This window comes from Mus musculus, chromosome 6 (genome assembly GCF_000001635.26).
Source record: "Mus musculus strain C57BL/6J chromosome 6, GRCm38.p6 C57BL/6J".
Taxonomy (NCBI): Eukaryota; Metazoa; Chordata; class Mammalia; order Rodentia; family Muridae; genus Mus; species Mus musculus.
Genome location: NC_000072.6, coordinates 30460719 through 30478945, shown reverse-complemented (window position 1 = coordinate 30478945; position 18227 = coordinate 30460719). Strand labels below are relative to the sequence as shown.

Genomic DNA, 18227 nt, shown 5'->3' with positions numbered 1-18227 from the left:
GGGGGGGGGTGTTCCCTGAACCAGGGTCTTACTATATAGTCCATGCTAACTGTGAACTCCTAAAATCTTCCTACCTTGGCCTCTGTAGTGCTAGGACCACAAACAGGTAATACATCATTTACCTGGCTTCACAGAGAATTTTGGTTGTACGGTGACAGGAAGATGCCGACAATGCTTTTTGTAGTGAAGAAAGGGGCTGTAGAGGCATTGGGAGATAGCTTTCTTGTTTTGGAATCCCTGGGATGCACATCTTCAATGGCCTTGACAGTTCACATCCCACCTCAATGGCACAGCCCAGCCATATCTGCCCACTGTGCTCCTTCCACACATAGCCTTGGCTGCCCCCTTCCCTTCCCCCCGTTCTACTTCTAAATGACAGCCAGACTGCTTTCATAAGCTGCATCTCACAGAGTACAGTTAGAAATGGGCAGTCGACTCTAGTGGGGATAGCAACCAGGCACCATTGCTCAAACAAATGGCTCAAGAACAGCTCTGATGGTTTTGGCCCAAAGGATAGGCACCAATTTACCCCACTCCAGCTGCAAAGAAAGGCCCCTTGTGTGCCTTAGGAGTATCATCCAGACCACCCTGTGGCAAGACATGCCTTACTCACTAGGGAGAGAGGCCTCCGGAGGTCCTGCACTGAAGCCAGGGCACCACACCTGGTGGCTTGAGAGTTTGCATGGCTTCTCTCGTGAGCTCTGACCATCTTTTAAATCAGATCAACACAATGGTCTGTGTTCAGGTCAGTGTGTTCTGCAGGAGGTCTATAATGGATGTCATGTTAGAAATCCCTGGAGTGGAGATCCTTAAAGTAGTGGTTAGATCCTTCTACACTAAGTGGCTTGGATCAAGTTTGAAGGAAAAGCCACATCCTAACATGGCCTTTAATGGACACTGACACCACGTGTTTCTGTGTAGCCAGGACAACTCTCCCTCACTGGAAATGCTTGCTGGATACTCGACTTTGACCTCAGCGCATCTGCTTCCCCTTCCCGCTCACTGCCAGCACTTTGTAAAGTTGGTGAGGGGGTGGTGAGATGGCACAGTGGGCAAAGGTGCTTGCCATCAAGTCTGAAAAACGGAGTTCACCATGGTGAAAGGGAAGACCTGACTCATGCAAGTTGTCTTCTGGCTTCCACATGTGCACTGCGGTATGTGTACCCACACACATACACATGAGCCGGTGTAATTTTTAAAAACTATCAGTGTAGGGGTCTGCAGGTGTCTATTTCATGACCCTCCTGGTGGGTACTGCCCGAACAAATGGAGAACAAGTCTCCCGTGGACTCTGTGTCCCTAGAAGTCTGAGAGCGAATGTGTGTAAGGCGCTTGGTAAATATTTGCTGAGCTAATAACCGGACTATATAAACAGTTCACTGAATTTCTTGTGCTGGAATTTGCAGCAGAGTGAATACATCTTCTGTGCTGGAGACCACAGAGGGCTCCACAGACGGTGGGGTAGCAGAGAAAAGCAAGGAGCTGGCAGTTGGCTGAGTCCAGATATGTAGAAGGAAAGTCTGGAGGGCTCCACTCTGCATTCCTGTCCCCACTCCCCACCCCCTCCAGTGGATGCTCTGAAAATGGATTCAGTAGTAAAAGGTCTGCAGATGGCTGTGAAGAGCAAGCCATCTGGAGCTCTCTCTGTCCATCTCGCCATCTCAGTCAGCACCAGATTGGGGTAGATTCAGTGAGCGTGAGGAATGCTCTCCTCTGCTCCCAGGGTACTGTGGTCATGTGCTCTGAATTCGTTTTCCCTAAGTCTGCCTGACTAGACTAGAGAATCTGACCTAGGAAGGCCTAGAAAGAGACAGCAGCAGACCCCTGGCTGTCCTGGAACTTGTTCTGTAGACCATGCTAGGCTAAGTCTCAAACTCATCGAGATTCACCTGCCTCTGCTCGACCTGCTCATAATCTTACAAATGCACACTCTGGTGACATTATTTCAATGAATGTACAAACACAGATTCATACATGTGCGCGTGTGCACGCGCGCGCGCGCGCACACACACACACACACACACACACACACACACACACCAAGCACCAACTTGGTTATAGACTCTGCTAAGAACTGTGAGCAGCAATAAAACAATTCCCCCTGAAGGAGCAAACCTAAGATGTAAAGTGAGACCTGGAGCGATACGTGTCCCTGAGAGGTAAGAGACTGAGGGAATCTGCCACACTCCTTCCTCTACAGCTGGTGGCAGTGCAGCCAATATACAAGTAGACTGTACATGGATTCCAGTCGTCCTAGGTTTGTAAGAAATCACCACAAACACCATTTGGCACTTCTCCCAGCATCAGGGATGCAGGCTAAGTGGGGCCAGCTCCTTTCTGCTCTCCAGTACCTGGGCTTTGAGGATCAGCATCATTAATGCTGTGCACTCAGGGTCTGGCAGGTGGTGCCAGATGTTAAGGAGGGCAGTAACAGGAAGGACATTAGTGTGGTGCCCACACACAACCTCCATAAGCAATCTGGTCTTCCTCATAGCATGGTGGCTCAAATCCAAAGACTGCTGTCCTGAGAAAAGGAGAAGTCGAGGGAGACAGGAGCTTTAAAGGGCTTGGAAGCGCCAGCATTTCTTCTGCCCTTTCTGCCAAGGGGGCAACAAAGAGCTTTAAGGGAGGAGCTCGGCCCTCCACCACTCGGTTGAGGAATGTCGCACATTACACGTGCATAACCCAGAGGATTGATTTCACTCACCAAACACAGGCACATGAACGTCTGCATGACCATCTTTGGAAAACACAATCTGCTATAATACGCAATGCCAAAAGTGATTCATTGATAGCAAGGAAATTTATTCTAAGAATATAATCAACAGAAAAAATAGTTACATCTGAAAATATTCATTGTGTGGGTTTATTTTGTTATTTACTTTTGAATGATTTTTGCAGGTCCGGGAATCCACCTTGGGCTTGCACATGCTAGACAAGAGCCAACCACTAAGCTACAGCACCTGTGCACCCTCACACCCTTTTAAAATTTAAGCTTGTAACAAAACCTGGCCCTGAACTCAATTTTCCTACCTCACCCGCTCAAGTAGCTGGGGTTGTAAACCTGTGCCTCCAGTAACAACCGTGGTATACATTTATTCGTTATACATCTCCCAGTGTTGAAGTCATTTATGGTCGGCACTAAGAGTGTAAAGAAGACCGAGGATACTTTCTTTCCCTCATATAGTGTAACTTAACAAAACCCTATCCTTGTGTCCAATGTTGGGTCCATAAGTTACAGTCAGCTCAGATTCCCCCAGAGATGCCTTGTTGAGATGCTAATACAGATTGAATGGTATCTTGTTAGTCCACCTATGACCTTGAAAAGTCTGTAGGCTGATGAAGTGTGGGATAGAACTAACTGTAACTATGTAAAACTATGCATGTGATAGAAGAAAATGCACAAGTTTAAACTCACTTGTCCAAGTTGGAATATGGAGGATTTTTGGTGTTTGATTTTTAAATGCTTTTCAAAGGTATATTACTTTTTTAAAAAATATATTTATTTGTATGAGTATTCTGTCTCTGTCTTCAGACACACCAGAAGAAGGGTATCAGTTCCCATTACAGATGGTTGGGAGCTACCATGTGGTTGCTGGGAATTGAACTCAGGACTTGTGGAAGAGCAGTTAGTGCTCTTAACCACGGAGCCATCTCTTCAGACCCGGTATATTACATACATTTATTTATTTATTTATTTATTTATTTATTTATTTATTTATTTATTTATGATGCCTGCATGCCAGAAGAGGGCATCAGATCTTATAATAGATGGTTATAAGCCACCATTTCATTCATTGCTGGGAATTGAACTCAGGACCTCTGGAAGAGCAGTCAGTGCTCTTAACCTCTGAGCCATCTCTCCAGCCCAGTATGCGACTTTTTTTTTTTTTGGTTTTTCGAGACAGGGTTTCTCTGTGTAGCCCTGGCTGTCCTGGAACTCACTCTGTAGACCAGGCTGGCCTCGAACTCAAAAATCCACCTGCCTCTGCCTTCCAAGTGCTGGGATTAAAGGCGTGTGCCATCACGCCCGGCCTAGTATGCGACTTTTTTAAAGAATTTATTTTATTTAAAATGGCTTTTGTGTTTTTGTTCTTCTGTGACAGGCTTTCTTTGTATATCCTTGACTATCCTGGAACTCTCTTCTGTAAACCAGGCTGGCCTCAAACTTACAGAGATCCACCTGCCTCTGCTTGAGTGCTGGGATCAAAGACGTCTGCCACCACCACCTGGCTTTTGAATTTCTTACAGAATATATTTGGGAACTCTTTATTATATAGTTGTTTACATACTTTTAAGTATATTGTTTAAAAACATGTACTAAAACAAATGTTATATTTGTTTCATAAGCATCTTCTTGTAGTCTATTATAAAGTTAAAATTAGAAGTAAAGAATGTTGTAATAGTTTTTAACTAAAATTTGTCTATCATTTTTCATGGTTGTGTTTTTATAAAAAGAAAAGAGGATCTAAAGACAGGTACTAGTCATTCTTACATTTTATTCACAAAAACTCATTAGTGGCAGAATTGCTAAAATGATCGCCTTTTTATTGAAACAAAATTTTCTGTAATATTTTATGGAATATAGAGACAAAAATTAAACAATATACACATGTACATGTCTGTGTGTGAGTATGTACCCATGTGAGTGCAGGTGCCCATGGAAGCCAAAAGGGGGCATCAGATTCACTGAACCTGGAGTGACAGGCAGTTGTACACTTTCCTGTCTTCAGTAAGATCTGTCCAAATGACATGCTCCACTATGTTCATAGCAGCCTTATTTATAATAGCCAGAAGCTGGAAAGAACCCAGATGCACCTCAACAGAGGAATGAACACAGAAAATGTGGTACATTTACACAATGGAGTAAAAACAGCTATTAAAAACAATGAATTTGGGCTGGTGAGATGGCTCAGTGGGTAAGAGCACCCGACTGCTCTTCCGAAGGTCCAGAGTTCAAATCCCAGCAACCACATGGTGGCTCACAACCATCCTTAACGAGATCTGACTCCCTCTTCTGGAGTGTCTGAAGACAGCTACAATGTACTTACAATAAATAAATAAATCTTTAAAAAAAAAAACAAAACAATGAATTTATGAATTTTTTAGGCAAATGGACGGATCTAGAGGATATCATCCTGAGTGAGGTAACCCAGTCACAAAAGAACACACATGATATGCACTCACTGATAAGCGGATATTAGCCCAGAAGCTCGGAATACCCAAGATACAATTTGCAAAACACATGAAACTCAAGAAGGAAGACCAAACTGTAGATACTTTGACCCTTCTTAGAAGTGGGAACAAATTACTCATGGAAGGAGTTACGGAGACAAAGTGTGGAGCAGAGACTGAAGGAATGACCATCCAGGGACTGCCCCACCTGGGGATCCATCCCATATACAGCAACCACCAAACCCAGACACTACTGTGGATGCCAACAAGAGCTTGCTGACAGGAGCCTGATACAGCTGTCTCCTGAGAGGCTCTGCCAGTGCCTGACAAATACAGGAGTGGATGCTCACAGCCATCCAGTGGACGGAGCACAAGGTTCCCAATGAAGGAGCTAGAGAAAGGACCCAAGGAGCTGAAGGGGTTTGCAGCCCCATAGGAGGAACAAAAATATGAACTAACCAGTACCCCCAGACCTCCCTGGGACTAAACCACCAACCAAAGAAAACACATGGTGGGACTCATGGCTCTAGATGCATATGTAGCAGAGGATTGCCTAGTCGGTCATCAATGGGAGGAGAGGCCCTTGGTCCTGTGAAGGTTCTATGCCTCAATTTAGGGGAATGCCAGGGCCAGAAAGTGGGAGTGGATGGGTTGGTGAGCAAGGGGAGACAATAGGGGGTTTTCTGAGGGGAAACCAGGAAAGGGAATAACATTTGAAATGTAAATAAAGAAAATATTTAATAATAATAATAATAAATACCTGTCCAAATGTCACTTCTTCATACCTGTTAGGATTTGGATGTAAACTGCAGCACTCCATGTGTCTAACCAGTTGGTCTCCAGATGATGGCACCATTTTGGAAGCCTACAGAAAACTTGAGGCGATAGGACCCCGCATAGGCCCTGAGGTTTACAGCTTTATCATGCTTCCTGGTCTGCTGAGGTGTAAGCTATATCTTTCCAGTAATAGATCATATCATATCATATCATATCATATCACACTGTGAGCCAGAATAAACCTGTCTTCTCTCTTTTGTTAAAAGATTGATTGATTGATTGATTGATTGATTGATTGATTTATTATATGTAAGAACACTGTAGATGTCTTCAGACACCCGAGAAGAGGGTGTCAGATCTCATGAGTCACCATGTGGTTGCTGGGATTTGAACTCAGGACCTCTGGAAGAGCAGTCAGTGCTCTTAACTGCCGAGCCATCTCTCCAGCCCAACCTCTCTTCTCTTGTCCAGTCTTTAGAGTCACAGCAACAAAATGTACCTAATGCCATTTCTTGGTACCCAGCAATAGCAGCCAGCCAGTGTTATCCTCTGCTCAGGTGTTTACTGTAAACAGGTGAGTGAACTCATCTGTTTCCTCTTGTTCTTCCCCGGTATATATAGTACACTGGCCTTGCCTGTCTGATGGGGGAACAGGACCTTAACCAGCAGCTATGTTCCAGGAATCCCTTTTGTAAATGTATGCTGTGGAACATACAGTGAGGTGAACTGTAGCCGGTCTTTGATACTTTGTGGGTTCTTCTTTCCCCACCCTTTAACACCCACACACACACACACCTGTGAAGGGAGAGAGAGAGAGAGAGAGAGAGAGAGAGAGAGAGAGAGAGGAAGAGAGAGAGAGAGGTCCCTGAATCTAATGTCTTTCCTTTTGTTTCTTCTTAGATCACAACTACTAACAAACTGCAGCCAACCCCTGACCACCAACCCTGCCTCTTGGGGCCCTCACACTTATATACCCTCTAAAACGTCCCCAGAATTCCAAATGTCACACAATCGCAGAAACTATCTGCAGCTGGCAAAAACATGCCTCTGCTAGAGCACAAGGCAAATTACAGTCAGCTGCTGTGGACAGTCTGAAGCAGCCCCATATCCCACAAATTACAGTCAGCTGCTGTGGACAATCTGAAACAGCCCCATATCCCACACCTGGGATTAAAATGAAAACTTTTTTTTTTTTTTGGTTTTTCGAAATAGGGTTTCTCTGTGTAGCCCTGGCTGTATATCCCACATCTGGGATTAAAATGAAAACACTTTTTTTTTGTTTTGTTTTGTTTTTCGAGACAGGGTTTCCCTGTGTAGCCCTGGCTGTTCTGGAACTCACTTTGTAGATCAGGCTGGCCTTGAACTCAGAAATCTGCCTGCCTCTGCCTCTCAAGTGCTGGGATTAAAGGTGTGTGCCACCATGCCTGGCTATGAGAACAGTTTCTTATATTTCTGTGGGTTTTTTTTTTTTTTAAGAATCCAAAATTCCAGAATTCTTTTCTTTTTTCAAAAAAAAAAAAAAAAAAGATTTTGTTGCTGTCCTCAGACACACCAGAAGAGGGCATCAGATCCGAATACAGATGGTTGTGAGGCACCATGTGGTTGCTGGGAATTGATCTCTGGTAGAACAGTCAGTGCTCTTAACCACTGAGCCATCTCTCCAGCCCAAATGCCAGAAGTCTTAAGGATGTCACTACAGGTCGGGTGTGGTTGCGCATGCCTTTAATCCCAGCACTTGTGAGGCAGAGGCAGGCGGATTTCTGAGTTCGAGGCCAGCCTGGTCTACAAAGTGAGTTCCAAGACAGCCAGGGCTACACAGAGAAACCCTGTCTCGAAAAACAAAAACAAAAAAAACCCCAACCAACCAAACAAACAAAAGAATGTCACTACAGTGAACAAACATGGCAGCTCACAACTTTCTGTAGCTCCAGTTCCAGGAGATCCAGTGCCTATCTCTGGCTTTCATGGGCACTCCACACACCGGTACACAGATGTACGTGCAGGCTATAGCCCATACACATAAAATTTAAAAAGTAAAATAAATGACAAGAATAAACTACTACCCCAAAGAAAAGGAACACATCAGCTGCTTAAAGCCTAGACAGACAGTGGTAGTTATTACCACATACATTCTGTTAGCCAGTACTTTATTGCATGGGCACATCTAGCTGCAAGGGAGTCTGGGAAATGTTTCCGTTTCCAGAAGTAAACTGGTCATGCCACAGCTGCTAGCCCTAGCACTGTGGAAATATGGATATCAGATAGATGACAGAGTCTGCCCCTGAGGGATATGTCTGAATGCACCCACAGAGCTTTGATGGTGCTTGGTTTCCCAGGATGGTGACTGGTGTGGATGTGGGATTTGTCAGGTCACCTGAACGAGGCCATCCTCACCAAGCACTTTGCTAATAAGCTCGCTCTCTGCTTTCCTCAGGCACTGGAAATAAGGAAAAAGTAAAACCATAGCAGATATGTTCATAGTCTTTCCTATTGACCAATATAAGTTTCTGGGCCACATGCACTATGTAATTTACAGAACTTGGAGCAAACTTTTTAAAGTGGGGCTCCTTGTAGACTTTCAAGACAGCCACAGTGGAGGATTAAACCATTCTCAGCCCCTCCAAAGGGCAGGGTCCCCTATGCCTGTCCAAGTCACAGTGTCTAAAGCCAAACTCTGTCCGTACTAAGACAGGCTCTGTTACATTTATGAAAAAACGCACACAATCATGTTGGCTTTTCTCATAGCTTCAGTTTTAGGTGAGAATTTCCCCTCCTTGTCATGGCTCAGGAAAGCTTAGAAATGGTTGGAGACCAAGCTGATCAAATGTCTGGTTGTGTGAAAGTCCAGTAGGGTTTGGCGTGCCCTTGCTGGGCACTGGTCTATCTGCCAGAAGTCAGTCCAAGGGGCTTTCTCCTTTCCTTCCTTCTCACCTGACTGGTTCCATGGTCCAACACAGGACTTATCTGATACTCCTAGGGCCTCCCATTGCCAACTTGGGTTAGACTGTTCTAGCTTCTAGTCAGAGACAGGAGGCTGCCCGTCCTTGTCACCCTTGTTTTCCTCACAAAGATGCTTCCACGTTAGGTATCCTGTCCCATATCTGAGGTGCTGAGGTGGTTGGAGAGGCTATTGAAGGCTTCCTGATTTGGCACAGCCTGCATGCTGGGAGCAAGACTCACCCTGAAGGAACTGGGTGGAACAGTGCAGGCAAGAAAGACGAGAGCATCAGGTGACAGGCCGGGCACAGAGATTGCAGAGAGCAGATGCAGCCGCAAGGGCAGACGAATGTGCCAGGAGAGCCAGGGACAAGCGAGTAAGGTGTCAGATGGGCACGCTTTCCTCCAGGGGCAGGCAGGCTGTGCAAGAAGCCAGGCAGAGGACAGGGGAATGATTAGCAAGCGGGAGAATGAGTCACGCAGCCAGTCCCCTGGGCAGCTGCACGCGCAGCAGGCTCTCCCGGGCACTGCTCCATGCCAGGCTGCACAGCTGGTAGAGAGAAAGGGGCCAGAGCTCCTGCAGGGCCTCTCGAGGATGGGCTAGGAGCCTGGCTTCTAATGACCACCTGCTCCTGGCTTGGGTCCAGAACTGCCTACGACCTCTGTCTCTGGGTACAGCTTGCTCCCCCCATAGCTTCAGAGCAGGCCTCAACTTAGGGAGCCATGTTTCTCCTCAGTGCCCCTCCACCTTTCCTACCCCTTTTCACCCCACAGCATAATGAGATTTCTAGTTTCCAGAGACCTGAAAGCTGCTGGGAAAGCAGAAGTTGACAGGCCCGCCTCCCTCACAGGACTATCTTTGATGGGAGTCATCCCAAAACGGACAAATCCCAGGGCCAACTCCAGCCCTTTGGCGAATGGAGCAAGACAGAAATCAGGCAGCCCCTCACCCTGAAATGGAAAAGGTACAACCGGGTCCGGAGGCAGTCTGACTCAGCTGCTCCGGCGAGGGTGTCCCAGAGGCATCTGTGGGCAGGCCCGCACTAACACGGCTGTCCCCGACTCTGATGGCCAGTAGTGTTTCATGGCGTGGGGAGTTAGAGACAGAAGAAACCTATTCGCCTTGGCTGCAGAGCAGCAGAGGTCTGTCTGCCAGGAGCTGGGATGAGAGGGCACGGGAGACTCACTTGTGACCCCTTGACCGTGTTTTTCAGAGCCGGCTCTTCTGACTTCCTCGCTCACAAGGAACTTGGGAACATTCCTCTGAGCTCTGAAAGGAGTAGGGTGGCACAAGGTGGCAGTAGAGAGGCTTATAGTTGTGAGAGGAAGACAGGGTCTCTCACTGGCCTGGAACTCCCCAGGTAGGCTCAGTTGGTAAGCCAAGGACCAGGTATCTGCTTGTGTCTACCTCCCCAGTGCTGGGATTACAAGCGTGTGCCAGTGTACCCCGTTGTTTCTGTTGTTTGTTTCTTTTCTTTTCTTTCCTTTCCTTTCCTTTTCTTTTCTGTTTGTTTTGTTTGTTTTTTTGTTTTGGTTTGTTTTGGTTTGGTTTTTGGTTTTTTGAGACAGGGTTTCTCTGTATAGCCCTGGCTGTCCTAGAACTCATAGACAAGGCTGGCCATGAACTCAGAAATGCATCTGCCTCTGCCTCCCAAGTGCTGGGATTAAAGGCATACACCAACACTGCCCGGCTGTTTGTTTCTTTTTTCTGAGTCCTGGGAATCAAATTCAGGTCTTGGCATGCTTTACTGATTGGGCCATCTCCCTGGCCCTGGGACTACCCTTTGGATGCAGGTGGCTACTCTGACCTCCTAATCTAAGCATAACCTTTGCAGCTCCACAAACAGCTCCCAGGGGCAGAGAATTCACTGTGCCTTTCAGTGACCATTGACCATTTCAGTTGCTCCTTTCCTTCCAGAGCAGCTAGAGGAGAGAGTGGAGGAACCAGGTACTCAGAGGCTCTGTGTGTGTGTGTGTGTGTGTGTGTGTGTGTGTGTGTGTGTATCTCTGTGTGTCTGTCTATCTGTCTCTCTGTGCCTGACTGCCTATCTCTCTCTGTGTATCTCTCTGTCTGTCTGTGTATCTCTCTGTTTCTGTGTGTGTATATCTTTGTGTCTGTATCTCTGTGTGTGTCTGTCTGTCTCCCTGTTTGTCTGTCTTTGTGTGTGTGTATACCTCTGTGCCTGTATCTCTGTATCTGTCTCTCTGTGCCTCAATGTCTGTCTCTGTGTGTATCTGTGTGTGTGTGTGTGTGTGTCTCACTGTGTCTGACTCTGTCTGTCTCTGTGTGTGTGTGTGTGTGTGTGTGTGTGTGTGTCTAAGTGCCTCTGTTCTATCTGGCCTCCTCAGCCAAGGGACGAGCCACTGCAGTCTTGCTCAGGCCCCTGCCCTGCTGCTGACCAGTTGTGGAGGAGGAAGATGGCTGCTTCAGCATCCCTCCCGACCTGTGGTTCAGTCAGTGGATTTATTGAACACTTAAGCTGCCCAGGGCTCTGGCCGCTTCACCCTGGCTTGTCCCTGCTTCCCTGTAGCCATTTTCTCCATCTGCAAATGAGATCAGTAAATCTCGGCACTGAGCGAGGAGGGCCAGTGACAGACAGCACTGCTGGTGACCGAGCAGCCGGGGGCTTTGCTTTTCTGCACAGCCACGGGCCTGAGTGGCGCGTTCACCTCTAATGGCAAAAGCATGCAACGAGGCCCCATCAGGACCCTTTGCCTGTTCCATAGCTCACTGAATGGATGGCGTACGTACATGGCTGTCTCAAGTCGCAGAGTCTAAGTCCCTGACAGATTCACGTCCAAGCCAAGGTTAAATGGGCCCCTGGTACATTGGAGTATGCGGGTATAGTGAATTTGCATCTGTGGTGTGGCACTGTATATTGTGTTTCTATATTATAGTGATGCGGCCTTTGGGTGCACAGTGTGTGATGGAGAGAGAGAGTGTGTCTGGGTTAGTAATATAGGTTTGTAAGAGGTGGTATGAGGGTATGTGGTTTGTGAGAATACAATGATGTGTGTGTGGTTTGTGGAGGCAGTATGAGATGTGCATGGTTTCTGTGGGGTATGTGATATCTGTGTAGTTTGTAAGGGGTGTGGTATGTTATATGTGGTTTGTGGTGGTGGGTTGGTTTGGGGGTTGTGGTACATGAGGCATGAGGGGTGTCTAATGCCTTACAGGAGGGGTGGCTCCCGTGCCTGGTACCTTAAACGATGAGAAATTCTTGCTTCACCTCCAAGTGGCTACTGTGAAGTTGGGAGCTCTGGTTACAGTTCTCAAGGGCGCATCGCAGCGCCACTTCCAGAAAGGTCAGCTACAGACTTTTCATGGACACACAGGTTTGGGCCCACTCTGGTTTATTAACGGAGGGAGCACTGCTAGTGTTGAGGACCCACCCACAGCTTGGATTTATCACAAGATCTCACGTAACGGCAGCACGCCCAGGCCTGAGCTACTTGGCCACAGCCAGCTGAGTTCATGTAGATCCCCAAAACTTGACAGTGGGGTTTCTGTTAGCTGGGGGACACTTGCAGGGGTGGGGCCCATCTCCGTGGCAGCAAACCCCTTAAATCAATGTCATCCTCCCTTGTTAACACTCCCAGATCTCTAACGTGTCCTCCTCCTAGCCCCCATTGTCCTCTGCCTGTCAAAGCCTGTGATTGTGTGCACAAATCCTTCACTATTCCAGGTGGCTGTGGTAGACAGAACACTCACCCAGACATCTCCAAGGTGTTCACAGGGTGAGCCAGGTCACGTTACCTAGGCTCAGTCACAGCCCTGTCAAGCCCTCCCTGCAGAAGTGAAGACACCATTCTGTCAGGAAAGATCCTTTCCTTTCCTGGTGGTGCTACACCTCATCTGGAGTCCCTGGGCCACATTTGGGAAGGGACCACAAATCTTCAAAGCCAAAAGTAGCCCTGGGTGACTTGAGGCAGGGGGAGGCATTGCAGGTTTTAATAAGAATTAGGGGGGTGGGTGGGTATGGGGGACTTTTTGGTATAGCATTGGAAATGTAAATGAGCTAAATACCTAATAAAAAATGGGAAAAAAAAGAATTAGACTAACAGCTCCCCCCATGCAGGGAGAAGTCCCCCCAATACCAAGTGTTTTCGTAGGCTTTTAACCTTCCCTTACCCTCAAGCTGAATTGTTAACTAAACCTTCTAAAGCAGGAAGTCCTCCAGAAACTAGAGTCTTCTGTCCAGGGACTGAGAGCACGCCCTGCCGGGTGGGAAGATCAAAGTAGGTCACGGGTGGACTTTCTTGGGTGGCTGTCTCAGAGCACCACGCAGCCAGCCTCATCATATCCGTCCCCTCCCAGTCCCGACCTCACTCATAAGAAATCTGGCTTGGTGTCGGAGCTTAGTAGGAGAATATTTGCCCAGCACGTGCTTGGTCCTGGGGTCTATCCCCAACACAGTTCATTAATGAGTGAAATCCTGGAGAAGCATTCCGGGCCTGGAGATGCGCCTCAGGGTTCCTGTATCTGCCTAGCATGCAAAAGGCTGTATGTTCAATATCAATCCCATAAAAAGGAACGTACTGTACTGTTGGGCTCCAGCCGGCCTCTCCAAATACACAGACTTCAACCAGTCAGACTCTGAAGAGTTCGGGAACTTTACAGTAACAAGGAAGAGCCACCAGCTGTCTCTCACCATAGCCTTGACAGAGTGGACAGGAAATGTATGGCACCACCTCGGGGTCTGACATGGGAAGAGGGAGCCACAGTCCCACCTTGGAATTCAAGGTTACAAAAAAAAAATTACTTCCCATGGGCATAAAAATTAAGCCTAAACAAATTATATCTAAAATATCACTGGATGCCAAGGCACATGTCTGCAGTCCCAGCACTGGGCAAGCTGAGAAGATGGGGCAGTAGGGGCTGCCTTGAGCAACCGTGAGATTGTGTCTCAAAAACAAGGAAGGGGAGGAGGAAAGAGGAAGCAGGGAAGAGAAGAAGGAAGGAGGAGGAAAAACAGAAGAACTGGCTTCCTGCATCCCACTCTCTGCCCCTAGTCCAGCTCCCGTCTTTTCCTAGTCTAAGTCCAAAACTCCAGCATTGCCTCTTCAAGAAAGGCCCCTCAGCAGCCTCCCACAGGAGACACGTCCATTCGTAGACACAAAGTTTGCCTTGTTCTACTTCCACAGGACTTGGCGCTCTCCCTTTCCAGCATCCGCCTCGCTCTCAGAGAAGACTCTGAATGTCGGGCCTGTGAAGGGAAAATGGAGAAGAGACAATCCCGCCAGCAGGCACCACTCAGTGGAGCAGACAAGGAGAGCTTCGATGGTGTAGAAAAGTGATAACTCTTTCTAGGGATCATGGGAAGGGAACACAGGTGCCTAGACCTGAGAGGGCAACTCTGTTGGGGACACAAGCAGCTCCCCACCCGACGGGACAGCCTAGCCCTTGCCGTCCTTTGCTCCATCCTTAGGGAAGAGTAGCAAAGGACTGACATCAGGGAGCACTGAGCAGGGTGGCTCAGCGCTGCTCTCAGAAGTGCTGTGAGGGAAAGAATGGCTTATTCTCTTCTTCCCCAGGGGGCTGTGCGGGAAGAAGCCACTGTCTGAATTCAACCTCCCTACTGAGGGCCTGATTCTCTGTGGCTCTGAGCCCCTTGGCTACCCTCTCCTGGCTGCCTCCTCAGACCCCTCCCAGGTTGGATACACCGTCAAGTGCCCTTTCTCTGGTTGTCCTTTCCCCCAAGGAACACCACAGGCTACACAGGCTGGGGAAGCCAATCTGTGAGGTGTGAAGAAGAGGTTTCAGAGGAGAGCACTATCCCTGACAGACTGCTCTGGAGGTCAGCTAGGGCACCTGGGCTGGCCATGTTCAGAGAGGTGCTGTAGGTTAGGTCTCGGACAGTTTTCGGGGGCGTGGCAAGGAAGATGAAGAGAACGCTATTTGGTGACTTAACTAAGAACATGCATAGAGCCGGGCGTGGTGGCGCAATGCCTTTAATCCCTGCACTCGGGAGGCAGAGGCAGACAAATTTCTGAGTTCCAGGCCAGCCTGGTCTACAAAGTGAGTTCCAGGACAGCCAGGGCAAAGAGACCCAGGGGACCCTTTCTCAACCTCCCCTCCTCCCCCCCCCAAAAAAAAGAACATGCATAGCCTTGCTCCGAAGTGTACGAGTGAGTCGGAGCTGTGCTGGTCCGGGCACCATATGAACCATGTTTAGGACTAGCCCAGCTGACTCCATTCCATCTCAGCACACTCACAGGTAATTTCATGAGCCGGCTGCAATTCACACCTGGATCTACCATCACGGCAGCCTGTCAACACTCAGACGTGGCTTGCTTGGACACATTTTCCAGGTGTCACCAGGCAATTCCACACATGGCATGCGGCAGTCATATCCGAAGGCCGTCCCCAAGACTCGGAACTCTGCCTGCTTTCAGTTATTTACTTATTTATTTGAAACAGGGTCTCACTGTGTAGCCCAGGTTAGCCTTGAGCTCACTGTAAAGCTGCCTTTAAACTTATGATCCTCCTCCTAAGTGCTAGGAGGACAGGGACGTGCCACCAGACCACACTTCATTTCCTTATCTTATCTCTAAGCCAGGGCACACATACCAGACTCTCTCCCGAGGTAATTTCAGCAGGAATTCTCTCCAGATCTAGTGCCCCAAACATACTTACATCTGACACGGCCATTTGTATTCCTTCTGGGGTCCTCTTTGCATGGCTGACTTCAAGCAGGCTAATTAATTATTTTAGAAACCACGATTAAATCGACACAGTGATTAATCTGATAATCCTTTTTATGAAATTACCTCGGAAACGCTAACTTTTCATCTTTTGAAACTCACTGTGTAAATTACTCTGAAGATTACATTGTACCAGCTTTTGGCTCCGTAAATCTTAATGGCAATGTTTTGCCAAAAGCAATAAAAGCTGTCCTGGATTTATCAGGTCAATCAGGGAAGGGGCAGGCAGGCAGGAAATTGAAGGTGACTCAAACTGCAAAGTCGGGAGGGAGGGGTCGTTGACTGAAGAAACTGTTGGAACTTGCCACTGTGGCCACATGCAAGCAAGGAAGTGAGTAGCCTCAGGAAGCAGAGAGGCATGCAGAACGCCAGTCACAGCTGCCGAGGCTCCCTGTCGGAAAGAAGAGATGTGCAGTTCTTAGAGGTCTTAGAAGAGGCCTTCTAGTCGTGCCTCTTCTCCCCACCCCCAGCAGCTCCTCCCAGTGCCCAGAAGGCAGAAGGCAGAGGCAGAGAGAAGATGCTTGGGCTGTTGTCTTCCTCTGCTATGCCCGACGGGCAGGGTCCTGGGCCTCAGGCTGACTTGAATCACTCCAATCCTACTTTAGATGTTATCAACCATGCCTCCTACAGCCTGGCTGCAGTGACCCAGCCTATCTATCTGAGTGCAGCATCCCCTTCTACTGTTCGCTTCTTTCCTACATAGTGGCTACACACTGGATCCCTCTGCGGGCCTCACTGGAAGTGTGTCACATTGCTCTGCAGCTTGTAGGAGGTAGCAGGCACCACAGGCCTCTACAGATTGCAGGACAGGTGGAGGGCCCCCGCCTTCTGAACCCAGGCCCCTAGCTATCCAGCTAGCTGAAAGTGTTTATTGAACACCTACTTTGTTCCAGGCTCTAAGGACTATGGAATGAACAAGATAGAGTCAGCTCCTGTCCTCCTGATGGTGGAACAAACAGGCAGTAAACTCTATGACCATGGGGGAGATGGGAAGGGGACAGAGCCGGTAGAAGGGTCAGGGCAAAGGCCTTGGAGTCTTCCTAGTGGGACCCTAGCTTTGACTCTTCCTCACTGAGATGATATTTGAATAGAGAACCGGAGATGGAGGACAGACCCACAGAAACGCAGGAGGAAGAGCGAGCCACTGGTGCCAAGGCCCCCAACAACACACTTCATCATCCAAGGAGCGGCACCATGGCTGGACTAAAGGGAGCATCGTGGCAAGACACCAAGGTCAGGTAGCTTTGGAATCCCCACGCCATGGAAAGAGCTGAGATGTGGCCTTTCTGGGCATCTTACAAGGAAAACGCGTCCATCTGTTGCCTTGTTCTGGTCTGAAAGGTATCTCCCCCCCCCCCAGCCCCCCCCCCCCCGACAGATCAGGTGCTTCCACTGGCTCCAGGGAAAGGCTCCGGAGCTGGGATTTCCAAATCTTGGAAGCCTCACTGCCAGGAGTCACCGTGTGGCCTGAGGAAACCAAGATACCTCATACAGATTCCACATAGTCCCTGTCTCTACTGCTGCGTCCCTGGGGTCAGAAGAAGACCAACCCATAGCTTCTGTCTTTTTTCTCCTGGCCGGGCTATTCAGATGATAGCTAAAGACAAGGCAAGCTGCCTTATCTTCCCCAAGCCGGGACAGAAGGAGTTTATGAGGACGCTGATAGGAACCCTGAGAGGCTACTGGCCCTCTCAGGGTGCTCCTCAGAAAAGTCTCAGTGTGTGGTAATTATCTGGTTAGTGAGGACTTCAGCTGACCTCTGAAGAGTGACAGGACAGTCCTCCTCCTTCAGGAGATGGTGACCCACACCCATCAACCCATGCTGGGGTTACTCTGTTCTTCTCATGGTGCCACACAGGAGCTGGGCCAGTCTGGAGGAGAAAGGATGCTGGAGCCTTACTCTCAGGGGAGGAGCGCTCTCTTAGCTCACTCTCCAAGAACTGGGTGGGGAGTCTTTCAGACAGAACCTGTCTTTGGCCCTGAGTCTCATCCTGGTGACTGAGCCGGGCTTATCCCCGTGGCTTAGCAGAGCGAGCGGCCATGGAAGCTTTTCTGGACTGGGCTAGCAAGGCGTGAGGGTTTAAGCATGTGCCCGGAGAGCTCTGGCACCTGTTTGATACTTCCCAGGTTGATGGTGGCATTTCTGGTGTGAATCCAGCCCCTGGAGTATCCAGGTCCCGGGCTCCATCTGCCACCTCACTTGAGGGTGCCAGGCCCCTCACCTCTCCTACTCCAGGCCCACATCACCTTCCAGAATAACCCCCATCAGGAACGCGGCTAGGATCTTTCCTCCCTGTTGCTTTTCCAGTGAGGCCTCTTTTCCCCTTCATACAAGCACTTCCGAGAGAGCCAAATCGACCGCCCTCTAGGTTGCCATGGAAACAGAGCTTTCTTTCCTCCCTCCTGTTTACCTTGGTCAGGGGACTGCGACAAAAAGCAGCCTGTCGCAGGAGGAGAAGGGAGGGCGGGGGAGAGCGGAGGGAGAATCAGCTTGCCTTAAACCAGATCATTCCGGTTTGGAGTGGTTCTCTCCCCCGCAGCCCTAGGCCCCTCTTGCCACACTGGGCTGTGGAAGGCAGGGAGGGAGGGAGGATCCTCATCCTGCGAAGCTTTAGTGGAGAAGGTCCTACACC

At 48.8% G+C, this 18227-nt stretch overlaps 1 long non-coding RNA gene across 1 annotated transcript; it reads right to left on the bottom strand.

Moving 5' to 3' along the window:
• Positions 1–15632: 15632 nt before the first annotated feature.
• Positions 15633–17961, bottom strand: 1700012C14Rik (RIKEN cDNA 1700012C14 gene). Its single transcript, NR_131049.1, has 2 exons — positions 17817–17961; positions 15633–15985 (listed from the first exon to the last, which is right to left on the bottom strand). It is a non-coding gene; the product is annotated as an RIKEN cDNA 1700012C14 gene (long non-coding RNA).
• Positions 17962–18227: the final 266 nt, after the last annotated feature.